This window comes from Pyrus communis, chromosome 8 (genome assembly GCF_041283825.1).
Source record: "Pyrus communis isolate YQ-2024b chromosome 8, ASM4128382v1, whole genome shotgun sequence".
Classification (NCBI taxonomy): domain Eukaryota; kingdom Viridiplantae; phylum Streptophyta; class Magnoliopsida; order Rosales; family Rosaceae; genus Pyrus; species Pyrus communis.
This window is the reverse complement of record NC_142572.1, coordinates 4,330,061-4,346,350: the sequence shown is the minus strand read 5'-3', so window position 1 is coordinate 4,346,350 and position 16,290 is coordinate 4,330,061.

The window sequence follows — 16,290 nt, the reverse complement described above, 5'->3', positions numbered from 1 at the left end:
TTGCCTTCTCGTCCACGTGGCACAAACTTTTTAGATCAACAAAATATGTTGAAATTGCCTTATGGATGGGAATACCAAAACCATGCAAGTGATCTTCCATTCCTCCTATTATATTCATCATTTACCAAAACTAGTGGTGATACAAAAATGTAGTTTGAATGATATAAAGCGCAATACAAATAGAATGTAATGAATTCGATCTGGAAGGCCGGAACCACTCAACAATGTCCAGCTGCAATAAAACATATACAATTCATATTCAAGTCCTCCTTCCTCCTCCTAGGAGTCGTTTGGCGGGCTGGATAAGATTGAATCTTGGAGATAGAATTGGATTGGCAGAGATGAGTTACATAACCTATGTGTGTGGTTGGGTTACATAATCCACCATATTTTCTTTTATTTCGGATGTGTAGTCAATCCGGTGTGCTATAATTTTTCTCACCAAATATTGATTTGGCTACAAATCCAATTTAATTAGAAATAACCCATCACATCTTGCCCACCAAATGGGGCATGGATGACTCAGCTGCCTAAACCTTAAAATAAAAGGAAAGCTAATCAAAAGTCCAAAAAAAAATTAATTTTAATGAAAATTGACAAATAAATGTTAGGTAAATAATATCAGGAAAAGGTAAAAATATGGTTTTTCGTTAAAAGTGAACAATACCGGAAGTGTTTCGTTAAAACTTCCTAAAATAAATAGTGAAACTAACCATTATTATTATCTTAACTGTCCAAACCAAATGGTCGGCTCAAATACTACCCACTCATGAAATAAACAATTGAGTGAGTTATAAATTGATAATTACAGACCACATCTAGATTCAACCAATTGAACTCTCCTTCATTCTTGCGGTTGACGAAAGCATGATTCAAATTTCAGCAACCCTAATTTTCAACTTGTTAAGATCAACTACACTAACACTACTACAATATAGGCTATCACTGGCGAAGCAAAAACCGACAAGAAACCCAATTTATGTCGGAAATTTGGCAAAAATCCAACATAAAACAATGTAATGTTGGATTAGAATAGTGACACTAATGCTAGCGTCGCAAAAGGCCTTCAGTGTCGGTTTGTTCGCTTAATCCGCCACTACGCAGTGTCGGTTAAAAGCGACACTGACATTAGCGTCGATTTAAAGTGACGTATAATTGAACATTACGTCAGTTTAAAGCGACGTTCATTAGTAATTTAATTATAATTTATCCACCCTACTGTCGGTTTTAACCGACATTGTGATAAAATTAAATAAATAAAATATACCTAAACCGACGTCAGATAACAATTAAATAAATAAAATATTCAAACTAGTACGACACCATCTTTGTTATTAATAATAAAAAAATACGAGAATCTGCATCGTTTTCAATTAATTGGTACTAAAAAAAATTATATAACCAAATTAATAAATTTCATGTAGAGGCCAAAACAAACCTTAATAAAAATTATTAACAATAAAAATAGTGCCAAAATATACAAATATTTTATATCCAACATTCCACATAATATACAAAAACTCATACAGAATATACAAATATCTTAAAAATTTACAACTCATACAAAATTCTTGCCACACTCTTGCAAAAGATTTTGAACCAGTTGTATGGTTCATTGCTTTTAACAGCCGATTAATCTTATTCCTTTATTCTATTCCAGAAAACTTCATTTTCTTCTTCCTTAATCTTACGCAATCAGTCGTCAACGGGAGATTTCTATACTCTCTAACCTCCCCTGCTACATGTCTTGAAAAAGCACTAGAGTTATCACTAACGTATTTTCCAGACGAATCAAACGAGCAAAGTTGTTTTGTCCATTTGGGAACTAAGGGTCCGCGCCTCCGTCAAGATGTTCCTTATTAACACAAAAAAACAATTAACAACCAATAAACAAAAGTAAATTTTTAGTTTAAGCCTAATACTAGTTTAAACACAAAACAAAAAATTAATAATAATTAACAAATGAACCACCTTTGAACTTTTCCTCCTCGAAATGAAGTTCCTCATAATGTTTATCTTCACTTTGTTGATCCATAGCAAAAGTTAGTGGAAAGGAGAAGGAGTAAGGCTGAAATGGGAGAAGGAGACGGGGCAAAACCAAAGAAGTAACTGAGAGAGGGAAACGAAAGCATGGAAGTAATGGGGAAGAAAGGGGTATAAATATGGTCCAAATATTTGGATTTTGCGTCGACTGAAACCGACACCACATCTGACACACTTGACTGAAAAGCAAGTGGCGTCGAAATAATAACATATTGCGACATCTGACACACTTGACTGAAAAGCAAGTGGCGTCGAAATAATAACATATTGCGTCGGTTAAAAGCGACGTGAGTGTGACAGACTTGATAGTGCAACTGGCGTCGAAATAAGAAGGGGTTGCGTCAAATTAAGAAAAGGTTACGTCGGTTAAAACCGACGCAAGGTCTGACACACTAAAATATTTTAAAGCTTGCATCGAAATAAGTAGAGGTTCTGTCGGTTAAAACCGGCGCAAGGTCTGACACACTAAAACATTTCAAACATTTCAAACATTCATTCCCGCCTAAAACATTTCAAACATTCATTCCCGCCTAAATATTTCAAGTTATGTCATATAATATTTTAATAAATAATATTTAATACATAATAAAAAACAATAATATAATTTTATGATAAAATATCATCACATGAATTGAAACATAGTCTAATTGATATTTAAAATACATAAAATAATTAACATATTTAAAAACATAGTCTAATTGATATTTAAAATACATAATCAAGTAACGGAACAAAAATTTTCGATGGTTATCAACGAAAAATCACGATTTAACGGTGATTTGAACTCTGATTTTGATGATTTTTTACAGCTACACTCCTTGACCCTATATGAATGAAATCGATCTTCAATTTAAAATATTTACACTAGTGGATACCACAAAATCTTATGTTATATAATGAAAGTATAAATAAATTCTAAGTGTTAGTGAATCTATCGTTTTAATGGGATACGCATTCTACGAAACTAATTTCAACGATCCAACCATCAAACATGTTTATACATGCTTCGAGATTGCATACGCCAAAAATGGGAAAAAACAAACATTCAGAGATCAAGTAACGAGACAAAACCTTTCGACGGTTATAAACGAAAAATCACAATTTAACGGTTATTTTAACTCCGATTTAGATGATTATTTACAGATACACTTCTTGACCCTATATGAATACAATGAATGAATTCGATCTTCAATTTAAAATATTTACACTAATGGATACCACAAAATCTTATGTTATACTTAATAAAAGTATAAATAAATTCTAAGTGTTAGTGAATCTATCATTTTGATGGGATACGCATTCTACGAAACTAATTTCAACGATCCAACCATCAAACTTGTTTATACATGCTTCAAGATCGCATACACCAAAAATGGTAAAAAACAAACATTCAGAGATCAAGTAACGAGACAAAACTTTTCGACGGTTATAAACAAAAAATCACAATTTAACAGTTATTTTAACTCCGATTTAGATGATTTTTTACAGCTACACTCCTTGACCCTATATGAATACAATGAATGAATTTGATCTTCAATTTAAAATATTTACTCTAGTGGATACCACAAAATCTTATATTATACTTAATAAAAAGTATAAATAAATTCTAAGTGTTAGTGAATTTATCGTTTTGATGGGATACGCATTTTACGAAACTAATTTCAATGATCCAACCATCAAACTTGTTTATGCATGCTTCGAGATCGCATATGCCAAAAATGGCAAAAAATAAACATTCAGAGATCAAGTAACGGGACAAAACTTTTCGACGGTTATAAACGAAAAGTCACGATTTAACGGTGATTTGAACTCCAATTTTGATGATTTTTTACAGCTACACTCCTTGACCCTATATGAATACAATGAATGAACTCGATCTTCAATTTAAAATATTTACACTAGTGGATACCACAAAATCTTATGTTATACTTCATGAAAGTATAAATAAATTCTAATTATTAATTTAACATAATATATTCTTATATTACTAAATATTATAAGTTCATGTTATATTTAATATTGTTAAAAGCGACACTGTTTTATTTAAAGTGACATTGTATTATTTAATGTCGCTTAAAAGCGACACTGTATTATTTAAAGCGACGCTGTTTTATTTAAAGCGACACTAGTATTTAAAAATTATTAAAATGTATGTCGGTTTTAAGCGACATTAAATGTTTACGTCGGTTTAAAAGCGACATTAAATGTTTATGACACTTATAAGCGACAGTAAATCCGACGTCATGTTCAATAAGTGTCGCAATTATCTAGTTCGACACTATATTATATTAAACCGACACCACCTACTGACACTATAAGACCCTTTTGTAGTAGTGTAAATTTCTTCCCCGCTAATTATAATGCCCAACCCTAATTCACAAAATTCAGTCTAATGGCAATGTTAGAATCTCTCGTGCTTTTTTGTTTTGGTTCAACAATCTATAACATTATATAGGTAATCGACACGAGGAGATGAAACTTGAAGAAAAATATTCAAAAAATTAAAAATACATAAACGTAAAGATAAAAGATGTTTTGTGCGCGCATGCTCAAACAACGTTATTTGCACTTCCACAACTACAACACTATCTTCAAAAGAAATGTCAAATTTTAACCATAAAATTTAAATTTGAAAGCTTATGTGGCACTTTGATCTTCTTTCTTTTTTTTTTCTTTTTTTTTTCCAATCAATATGTGACATCCCGTCCCGGGATTATTAGAACGCACGTGTGAAATTACATATTTGCCCCTAGTTCATTTTCGTCACGTGTGTTGGTTGTTTTGTGTATTGTGGCAGGTGTTGGGCCACACACACACACCTGCACACTCACTGTCTCTCCCTACCCTTCCTCTGTCTCTGTCCCGTGTCCCTTTCTCTCTCCCTTCCTTCTTCTTCTTCCTTCGACGTACGGACAAACACCAAACTCACCCAAACCATCACAGATCAAGGAAACCAAGGACACAGTTGAGCTCGTTAGGTCGAGGGGAGCACGGCCATACCATTTTTAGGTGAGAACTTCACCGTTTTCACGTCGTTTCGAGGTAATCCGTTTTGGGTACTGTTCATGCAAGCTTTAATCTAGCTCGTTTTTGGGATTTTGAAGCTTATAGGTGTCTTAGTGAGGTCCTAAGGAGCATCGAAGTAGCTCGTTGGACGAAATTGGACGTCGGAATCGTGGGTTTCGAAGTTGGCCGGTTTTTGAGGTTGAAGACAGGTATGATCGCGTAGTTTTTAGCCTTTAAAAGTAGTATATCGTGATTCTACATGTTCTAAGCTTCATTTTGGTCCAAGAATCATGAGAAATGGTTGAGAAACGAAGGAGAAAACAAAGTTTGAAATTTTTCCAGTTTTCCGGCGCCGGCGACGTCACCGGAGTCTCGCCGGAGAAGGAGACGGAATATTCCGTCAATTCTGACGGAATATTCCTGACGCTGTTGACAGAATCTGTCAAAACTGACGGAATATTCCTAACGGCGTCAGTTGACGCCGTCCGTGTGCGCCACACGTGCCTGCGCGTGGCCGGCGCGTGGGGGCGCGTGCGGCGGAGGAAAATTTTTCTAAAAATATGGTTGTGATCCTGAGGTTGTGTAGAGCACGTTGGTATATTCATTTGTCCATTTTGAGCAATGTATGAGAAGTTATTACGAGAAGTTGGTTATGTGCTTTAAAGTTAACGTTTTTATAGTTATTTCGCATATAGGTGACACGTACCCCGAGGACGAGCGTTCGCACTCGAGGCAGGGGGGCTACGACCCTTCCACATATCAGTGAGTGGGCTTTTGTTTTCCGTATATACCTATATACATTTATATTCCCAGAATTTGATAAAAAAAAAAAAGGGTTATTTACGTTATGCCATGCACCATATTATTAGTGTTTATGCATCATCACATGCATTAGTAGTGGCATACATTTATATATGCATATTGGGTGCTGTGGACGCACAGGTAAGTGTCAGGTAAGTGGTATTCATATTTACATTCAGTAGTGGTTTGAGATGCTTAGAGAGCTCATAACCTGCACCCCCGGTGTTAGTGCTCCCGCACAGAGTAGGGCACAGTCCTTCACGTGATGTTCACCTCCCGCACCACACGCTCAGCTTGGATCCAAGTTAGGTGCACAGTCTTGTCGTACAGACCACATTAGGTGGTTCCGACTCGTAGGTGACCCGCGATTATTCGCACAGCCTTCACGTGATCGTAGCACTAGAGCGTACATATATATTACACCCAGGCCGGTCGTACAGACCACTTTAGGTGGTTCCGACTCGTGGGCAGGTTCAGTTATTGATTTGAGATTTGAGCTCTATATGCAGCCGTACAGGTCACGTTAGGTGACTCCGACTGCCAGATGTTGTACTATTGAGGTGATTCATACCTGAGCACTTGCATTCATTATGAGGTTCTGACATAGCATATTCTGGAGCATGATTGGCATACCCTTGAGCATGTTTGGCATATCTATACATACGTATATATGTTTATTTCTGGGAAGTATACAGGTTTTACGGCGAGGGGTTAGAATGTATTTTGCTAAATGGTTTTCAAAGAGCTTTGTTTTTGCCCACTCACGCTTTTGTTTTGCGCCCCTCCAGGTTCTAGTTGATTAGCAGTTTCGGTGGTTTTCCCAGAGGATTCTCCCGGCTTTTCTGACAGATACTCACCAGCGTAGGGTCACCTTCGGGTGTACTTATGTCGCGACTTTCCTTTTGGACTACTATAGTCTTGCTCTAAAGTTGTATCTCACTTACTAGCACTTGTTTTAGTACTTTGTATGCTAGTTTTTAATTATTCGTACTTTTATTTTACTACTTTATTAGCTTCCGCACATGCACATGGTTACGTCACCTTCGTGTAACGGCCAGCACGCCCTGATCTCGGTCGGGGTGTGTCAGTTTGGTATCAGAGCTTAGGTTTGGCAGTCCTGTGTCCTTGTGAGTATTCTAATGGTTTTGGTGTCTTCTGTCAGAATTATGCCGCCTCGTCGGGAACCCCGTCGCTCTTCTGATTCTAGTTTCCCCGATGTTGCTCAGTTGGGGGAAGTTATTGCTACAGCCCTTCAGTCATTGATGCGCCCTCCCCAGAGGACTCCTCTGGAGACTATGTACAATCTGAAGTTGGATAAGTTCAAGGGTAGTGAGGGGCATGAGGGCGCAGAGCGCTGGTTAGAACACATATAGAAGAATTTCCGTGTGCTGCATAATCAGGGGAACCTTCCTATGGAGAAGTGGGTCGAGACGACCTCATGGTTTCTGGATACGGAGTCTGCAGCTTGGTGGGAGCAGGAGCTTCGGAGGTTGACTCCAGATCAGAGGACTGATTGAAACGTTTTTACGGATTTGTTTAAGAGAAGATATGTGCCCCCTGAGTACATTGACCGTAAGAAGCAGGAGTTTACCGAGCTGAGACAGCGGAAGATGTCGGCGAATGAGTACTACCGCAAGTTTACTGATCTGTCTCGTTACCATCCTGATGTCGCAGGTAACCGGTGGAGATGCTTCGTCGTTTCCGCCTAGGTACTAAGAAGTTGTGGCGTTCAATGGCGTCTACTACTCACTGTGAGACTTACCAAGACTTTTATGAGATACTGTTGAGGATCGAGGACTCTGAAAACATGTCGAGCGACACTGATGAAGAAAAGAACGGCAATCAGAAAAAGGACGACAAAGGAAAAGGTCAGGCGTCACTCGGGCCCCGTCAGACTCAGAACTTCAAGAGGGGTGGTGCTAGCTCGAGTTCTTCGAGTGGTGGCTTCAGTGCCACTGGACAGGGTCGTGGAGGTAGATTTTCTGGTGGCGCTAGAGGCCAGAGGCAGGGCGATGGTGGTCGAGGCAAAGCCCCTGTTTGCCGCAGGTGTAACAACCGGCATTTTGGCGAGTGTAGGTGTGGTAGCAGTGGTTGCTTCATGTGTGGACAGGTGGGACATAGAGCGGCGAATTGTCCCCAGGGGCAGCAGCAGCAGAAACCGCAACAGACATTTATGCCACCACCTGCACCGCTCTAGCAGATCCAGGGTCCGACTAGCTACGGCTAGACTGGTCGAGGAGGTGCTTATCACTATCAAGGCGATGTTGTCCCTTATGCTCCGGGGCAGTATCAGTATCCCCAGGATCCCTATTCCCAGGGTGGCTATCCTCAGTATTTGGGCGGCTATATGCCGTATCCTCCAGCTCCAGCGGGTGGTTCTCAGTGGTATCAGGGAGGACAGTATCAGCAGGGTGAGATTGCTACCAGCAGTGCAGGGTCTTCGAGATAGTCGGGTCAGCCCAGTCAGGGGCGTGGTGCTCAGGGACGCGGTGTTCAGGCGAGCAGAGGCCGCGGCGGACGTCAGCAGGGCCAGGGGCGTCTTCACAATATTTCTCTGTAGGATGCCCAGAACAACCCAGACTTGATTATGGGTACGTTGAACATTCTTGATTGTTTTGCTAGAGTCTTAATTGATTGTGGAGCTACACATTCCGTAATTTCTCATACATTTGCTCAAGTGACGCAACTTCGCCCCACACCTCTAGGGTATGATTTAGAGTTTGCTATGCCTAGAGGAGAGAGATGTGTTGTAGATTGTGTGTACCCAGGATGTCCAGTGATCATAGAGGGTGTTGCTTTATCAGCCGATCTTATCCCGTTAGATATTGTGGACTTTGATGTGATTCTGGGCACGGATTGGTTACATTTCTATCGTGCCAACATTGACTGTTACGGGAAAGTAGTTACGTTTCACCGACCTGGACTACCTGTGGTTACTTTTGTGGGTGAGCAGAGTGGGGTGAGACACGGCGTTATTTCGGCGCTGCGAGCCAAAAAGTTGTTGTCAAAGGGTTGTCAGGGGTATCTAGCTCATGTGGTGTTAGATGAGGCTGTTCCTAACAGAGTTGAGGATGTGAGAGTGGTCAGACACTTCCCTGATGTATTCCCCGAGGATTTACCTGGTTTACCCCCAGATCGAGACGTGGAGTTCACTATTGAGTTGCTTCCAGGTACTAATCCTATTTCTTTAACTCCTTATCGTATGGCTTCCGCGGAGTTAAGGGAATTGAAGGTTCAGCTGCAAGAGTTAGTGGATAAGGGATTTATTCAGCCTAGTACTTCGCCTTGGGGCGCTCCAGTTCTGTTTGTGAGGAAGAAGGATGGAACTTTGAGGCTGTGCATCGACTACAGGCAATTGAATCGGGTGACGATTAAAAACCGTTATCCATTGCCTCATATCAATGATTTGTTTGATTAGCTGCGAGGTGCTTGTGTGTTCTCTAAGATAGACTTGAGGTCTGGTTACTATCAGCTGAAGATCAGTAGGGATGATGTCCTTAAGACGGCGTTCAGGACTCGTTATGGTCATTACGAGTTTCTGGTTATGACATTTGGGTTGACGAATGCACCAGCCGCCTTCATGGATTTGATGAACCGGGTGTTCCAACCTTACTTGGATAGATTTGTTATTGTCTTCATTGACGATATTCTGGTGTATTCTAAGTCGAAGGCGGAGCATGTTCGACATCTTACTTTGGTGTTGAAGAGGTTGAGAAAACACCAATTGTATGCTAAGTTTAGCAAGTGCCAGTTCTAGTTAGAGCAAGTTGCGTTTTTGGGGCACATCATTTCCGCTCAGGGTATTTTGGTTGACCCTTAGAAGGTTGCAGCGGTGGAAAGTTGGGAGCAACCGCGAACCGTCACCGAGGTGAGAAGTTTCCTTGGGTTGGCAGGGTATTGTCGGAGATTCGTTAAGGATTTTTCGGTGATTTCCTTGCCACTGACGAGATTAACGAGGAAGGATGTTAAATTTGAGTGGGATGATAGGTGTAAGCAGAGTTTTCAGCAGTTGAAGCATTGTCTCACTCATGCACCTGTTTTGGCACTCCCAGATGATAGTGGTGATTTCGAGGTTTATAGCGATGCTTCCTTGAATGGTCTGGGATGTGTATTGATGCAGCATGGTAGGGTGATTGCTTATGCTTCGCGGCAGTTGAAACCTCATGAGTTGAATTACCCTACGCATGATTTGGAGTTGGCTGCTATCATCTTTGCGTTGAAGTTGTGGAGACACTATCTTTACGGAGAGAAGTGTAGGATCTTTACAGATCACAAGAGTCTCCAATATCTCTTTACTCAGAAGGAACTTAATCTTCGTCAGCGGAGGTGGTTGGAGTTACTCAGCGATTACGATTGCACGATTGATTATCATCCTGGTCGTGCGAACGTAGTGGCTGATGCACTTAGCAGGAATTCACAGGGTCGTATTAATGCGTTGTACGCTAGTCGTGTTCCTCTTTTGGTGGACTTGCATGCTACGGGAGTAAGGTTAGAAGCAAAAGATCGAGAAGTGGCGCTACTTGCTAATTTCCAAGTTAGGCCAATTCTTATTGATCGGGTACTTGAAGCTCAAGTAGCTGATCAGGAGACTCAAGAATTAATCCAGGCTCGAGATCAAGGAAGGAGGCGAGACCTCAGAGTTCGTGATTCAGATGGCATGTTGATGCTAGAGGGTAGAATGTTCGTGCCTAATAGTGTGGAGTTGAAGAAAGAAATTCTCGATGAAGCACATATCTCGGCTTATGCCATGCATCCAAGAGCTACTAAAATGTACCATACCATTCGACCATTTTATTATTGGCCGGGTATGAAGAGGGAGATAGCCGAGTGTGTGAGCAGGTGTGCGGTTTGTCAGCAGGTTAAAGCAGAGAAGAAGAAGTCGTTTGGGTTGTTACAGCCGCTTCCCGTTCCAGAGGAGAAATGGGAAAATATCACTATGGATTTTGTGTACAAGTTGCCGTGTACAAAAAATGGCTTTGACGGCATTTGGGTGATCGTTGATCGACTCACTAAATCGGCACATTTTATTCCAGTGAGAGAGAAGTATTCCTTGAGCCGGTTAGCGGAGTTGTTTATCTCGAAGGTTGTGAAGTATCATGGTGTCCCGGTGAGTATTGTCTCGGATCGTGATCCACGATTCACATCGAAGTTTTGGGTGGCTTTTCAGGAAGCTTTGGGCACGAGATTACTTTACAGTACGGCATATCATCCACAGACAGACGGACAGTCAGAGAGAACTATTCAGACTTTGGAGGATATGCTGCGAGCTTCGGTGTTGCAGTTTGGTGATGCTTGGCACCAGCGGTTGGATTTGATGGAATTTGCCTACAACAACAGTTTTCATTCGAGTATTGGCATGGCGCCATTTGAGGCCTTGTATGGCAGAGCTTGTCGCACACCGTTGTGTTGGTCAGAGGTTGGTGAGAGAGTTTTAGTGGGTCCGGAGACTGTCGAGGAGACTACTCAGAATGTTCAGGTAATTAGGTCTAACCTGAAAGCAGCTCAGGATAGGCAGAAGAGTTTAGCGGATCGGCATGCTACGGACAGAGTGTATGAGGTCGGGGATTGGGTATTTCTGAAGCTTTCACCGTGGAAAGGTGTCGTGCGACTTGGAAAGAAGGGGCAGTTGAGTCCCAGGTACATCGGACCATACATGGTCACAGAACAAGTTGGTGATGTAGCTTACAGGTTGGAGTTGCCTCCGGAGTTGGCTAGAGTGCATAACGTTTTTCACGTGTCTTTGCTCTAACATTACGTTGCTGATCCATCTCACGTGATACCTCCTCAACCGTTAGAGATTAATCCAGATTTGACGTATGACGAGGAACCGGTGACGATCATCGATTGGAAGGAGAAGGTTCTGAGAAACAAGACGGTGAACCTAGTGAAAGTTTTGTGGAGGAATCATTCAGTTGAGGAAGCTACGTGGGAGACAGAAGATCGGATGAGGGATTTGTATCCTCGTTTGTTCTTTGACCACTAGGGGTTGCTGCTTTGTTGTTTTGAATTTCGGGACGAAATTCTATTAAGGTGGGAAGGTTGTGACATCCCGTCCCGGGATTATTAGAACGCACGTGTGAAATCACATATTTGCCCCTAGTTCATTTTCATCACGTGTGTTGGTTGTTTTGTGTATTGTGGCAGGTGTTGGGCCACACACACACACCTGCACACTCACTGTCTCTCCCTACCCTTCCTCTGTCTCTGTCCCGTGTCCCTCTCTCTCTCCCTTCCTTCTTCTTCTTCCTTCGACGTACGGACAAACACCAAACTCACCCAAACCATCACAGATCGAGGAAACCAAGGACACAGTTGAGCTCGTGAGGTCGAGGGGAGCACGGCCATACCATTTTCAGGTGAGAACTTCATCGTTTTCACGTCGTTTCGAGGTAATCCGTTTTGGGTACTGTTCATGCAAGCTTTAATCTAGCTCCTTTTTGGGATTTTGAAGCTAATAGGTGTCTTAGTGAGGTCCTAAGGAGCATCGGAGTGGCTCGTTGGACGAAATTGGACGTCGGAATCATGGGTTTTGAAGTTGGCCGGTTTTTTAGGTTGAAGACAGGTATGATCGCGTAGTTTTTAGCCTTTAAAAGTAGTATATCGTGATTCTACATGTTCTAAGCTTCATTTTGGTCCAAGAATCATGAGAAATGGTTGAGAAACGAAGGAGAAAACAAAGTTTGAAATTTTTCCAGTTTTCCGACGGCGGCGACGTCGCCGGAGTCTCACCGGAGAAGGAGACGGAATATTCCTGACGCCGTTGACGGAATCTGTCAAAACTGACGGAATATTCCTAACGGCGTCAGTTGACGCCGTCCGTGTGCGCCACACGTGCCTGCGCGTGGCCGGCGCATGGGGGCGCGTGCGGCGGAGGAAAATTTTTCTAAAAATATGGTTGTGATCCTGAGGTTGTGTAGAGCACGTTGGTATATTCATTTGTCCATTTTGAGCAATGTATGAGAAGTTATTACGAGAAGTTGGTTATGTGCTTTAAAGTTAACGTTTTTATAGTTATTTCGCATATAGGTGACACGTACCTCGAGGACGAGCATTCGCACTCGAGGCAGGGGGCTACGACCCTTCCACATATCAGTGAGTGGGCTTTTGTTTTCCGTATATACCTATATACATTTATATTCCCAGAATTTGATAAAAAAAAAGGGTTATTTACGTTATGCCATGCACCATATTATTAGTGTTTATGCATCATCACATGCATTAGTAGTGGCATACATTTATATATGCATATTGGGTGCTGTGGACGCACAGGTAAGTGCCAGGTAAGTGGTATTCATATTTACATTCAGTAGTGGTTTGAGATGCTTAGAGAGCTCATAACCTGCACCCCCGGTGTTAGTGCTCCCGCCCAGAGTAGGGCACAGTCCTTCACGTGATGTTCACCTCCCGCACCACACGCTCAGCCTAGATCCAAGTTAGGTGCACAGTCTTGTCGTACATACCACATTAGGTGGTTCCGACTCGTAGGTGACCCGCGATTATTCGCACAGCCTTCACGTGATCGTAGCACTAGAGCGTACATATATATTACACCCAGGCCGGTCGTACAGACCACTTTAGGTGGTTCCGACTCGTGGGCAGGTTCAGTTATTGATTTGAGATTTGAGCTCTATATGCAGCCGTACAGGTCACGTTAGGTGACTCCGGCTGCCAGATGTTGTACTATTGAGGTGATTCATACCTGAGCACTTGCATTCATTATGAGGTTCTGACATGGCATATTCTGGAGCATGATTGGCATACCCTTGAGCATGTTTAGCATATCTATACATACGTATATATGTTTATTTCTGGGAAGTATACAGGTTTTACGGCGAAGGGTTAGAATGTATTTTGCTAAATGGTTTTCAAAGAGCTTTGTTTTTGCCCACTCACGCTTTTGTTTTGCGCCCCTCCAGGTTCTAGTTGATTAGCAGTTTCGGTGATTTTCCCAGAGGATTCTCCCAGCTTTTCTGACAGATACTCACCAGCGTAGGGTCACCTTCGGGTGTACTTATGTCGCGACTTTCCTTTTGGACTGCTATAGTCTTGCTCTAAAGTTGTATCTCACTTACTAGCACTTGTTTTAGTACTTTGTATGCTAGTTTTTAATTATTCGTACTTTTATTTTACTACTCTATTAGCTTCCGCACATGCACATGGTTACGTCACCTTCGTGTGACGGCCAGCACGCCCTGATCTCGGTCGGGGTGTGTCACAATATGTCAAATTTAACCTATTATTTATATTATTTACTTTTCATAATTGTAATAGGTATTTTTGCAAATGACCCACTACCATAGTGATGGAGATGAGTGTTGCCCTTGCACTACAACCTGAGTTTGAATCTTGTCTGCTCCCTAATCTAACATTTAATCTAACAAATCTATCATTGGACAAAACAAAAAAGTTGTAATAGGTATTTATAAAACAGAAAATCATTTATTAATCACTAGAAATAGATTTAAAGTTTGACAGCAACACCTTTGCTACCAATCCACACATACCATATAAGAATTAACATTTCGATTGGAAATCACTAAAGCTATGTTTTTTTTGCTATTATTATTGATATAGACTTTTTGACTTCTTTTTTAGAAATGCTCTGATACATCCTTTCCGACTTCCAAAATAATTGAAAGAAATATTTTATTTGGACAGTAAATGTAGCACATTGGGCGAGGGTGAATTACATGACCACATGCTTTGGGTAATGGTAGAACATAAACCCTTGATAGACAGTGCAGTTGGGATGCATATTTTATCTTCTTGGAATCTCAAGCCACTTCAAATAGTTATTCTCCTCCTGGTCCTCCTTGTCATAATTTTCACTTGTACATCCAACGATTATGTTGTTTTGGTTATCGAAAAATGGAGTAGAATTTTTTTTCTTTCTAGTTAATGTTTTGTGTTAAATTTTTAATAGTTAGAAGAAAATAAAAAATAATATACAAGAGAAAGAGAGAGAATGGAATGAAAATAAAAGCGAGAGAATCCTATTGTTCGTAGAATGAAAACATAACACACCGACAAGTGAACAGTAATCATCTGTCTGTCAGCTTGTACACGTGTTTCTGCTATCAGGCAGGTAGGTGCCTAGGTTGAATCGGGTAGGTAGGTAGGTATCCTATTCAAGTGTAACACGCCATTTTGAATCGGTAGGTAGGTATCCGGATTAGGGGTTATTTTTAGTCGGCTTGGTTCAAAACAAGGTTTTCGATTTCTATTCCAAGCTTTCGAGTCGGATCAAATTTTTTGGATTATTCGAAATCCATCTATTTTACAAGTTTTGGAATTCTTGAACTTTTTGTGTATTGAAATATGGTATTATACTAGTATATTTATCATTTTATTAATTTTGGAGTATTCTTGTATATATTTTTATGTATAAATTCTATTAATTTTGGAGTATACTAGTATATTTATCATTTTAATACATAAGTATATAATTAAATACAAATACTATGGACAATGGACTTAATAAAAACATGAAAGTTGATACATAACTATAATTAAAAAAAAATTGAATATTTTAGATTTTTGTCGGAATTTGTTTGGAACATTTTGGAAGAAATTTGAATAAAAATTTCAAAATTTTGGGCATTTGAATTTTTATCCAATAGTTTTAGAAATTTTTAGATCTGGAACGAAAATTTTAACGGTAAAATTATAAATTTCAATTCAACCTGCACCCTTAATTCTACTCACTCTATGACATTACAATAATCAAATGGAGAAAATTAAAACATTGGTTCCTAAACTTTCACTCAAATAGGTCTTTGGTCTACAAAAATATGTATTGATGCATACACTTGTCACAATGTGTAGCAATCATACTTACTTTTAGGCAAATCTGGTACAAATTTTACCAGAAGTAAATGATTTTAAGGGGTAAATAAAAAAGGAGTTTTAACAGAGTTATCCAAAAAAATCATTCCTCCACATTATAACAACTTCAAGGGCTAATACTTATGAATTTTTAGTTAATGACCCAATACTCCAATAGCGTAAAAATCCAATGACCAAACTATTTCTAATGAAATGCAGTTTTGGAGACGGAGGTAACATTAGGCACCCGTGGCTACATAAACTAACAAGCAACACAACGGAAGGTAGCCACATCAACTTTCGTTTTCTTCTACTTTCGAACTCGGGGAAAAGAGACAGATACATTGCCCTAAGTATGTGCCTAAGCAACGACGAATTTAAGCTACCATTGTTGTCGTGCGTATATTGCTTTTAATCATAACACAGAATCAACAAAGCAGTGAACTGGAACTGGACATTAAAACCCAACCTACTGGTTTTCTTTCATTTGTAAGTGAGGTTTTGAATTTAACTCCCATAGATGGCGAGTTTGATTCCACGTTATATGTCGAAGCTATTGTCGGATTTAACCTAAACCCTCCACAATCGTTGCATCCAAAAAAGCCCTTAAAAAAC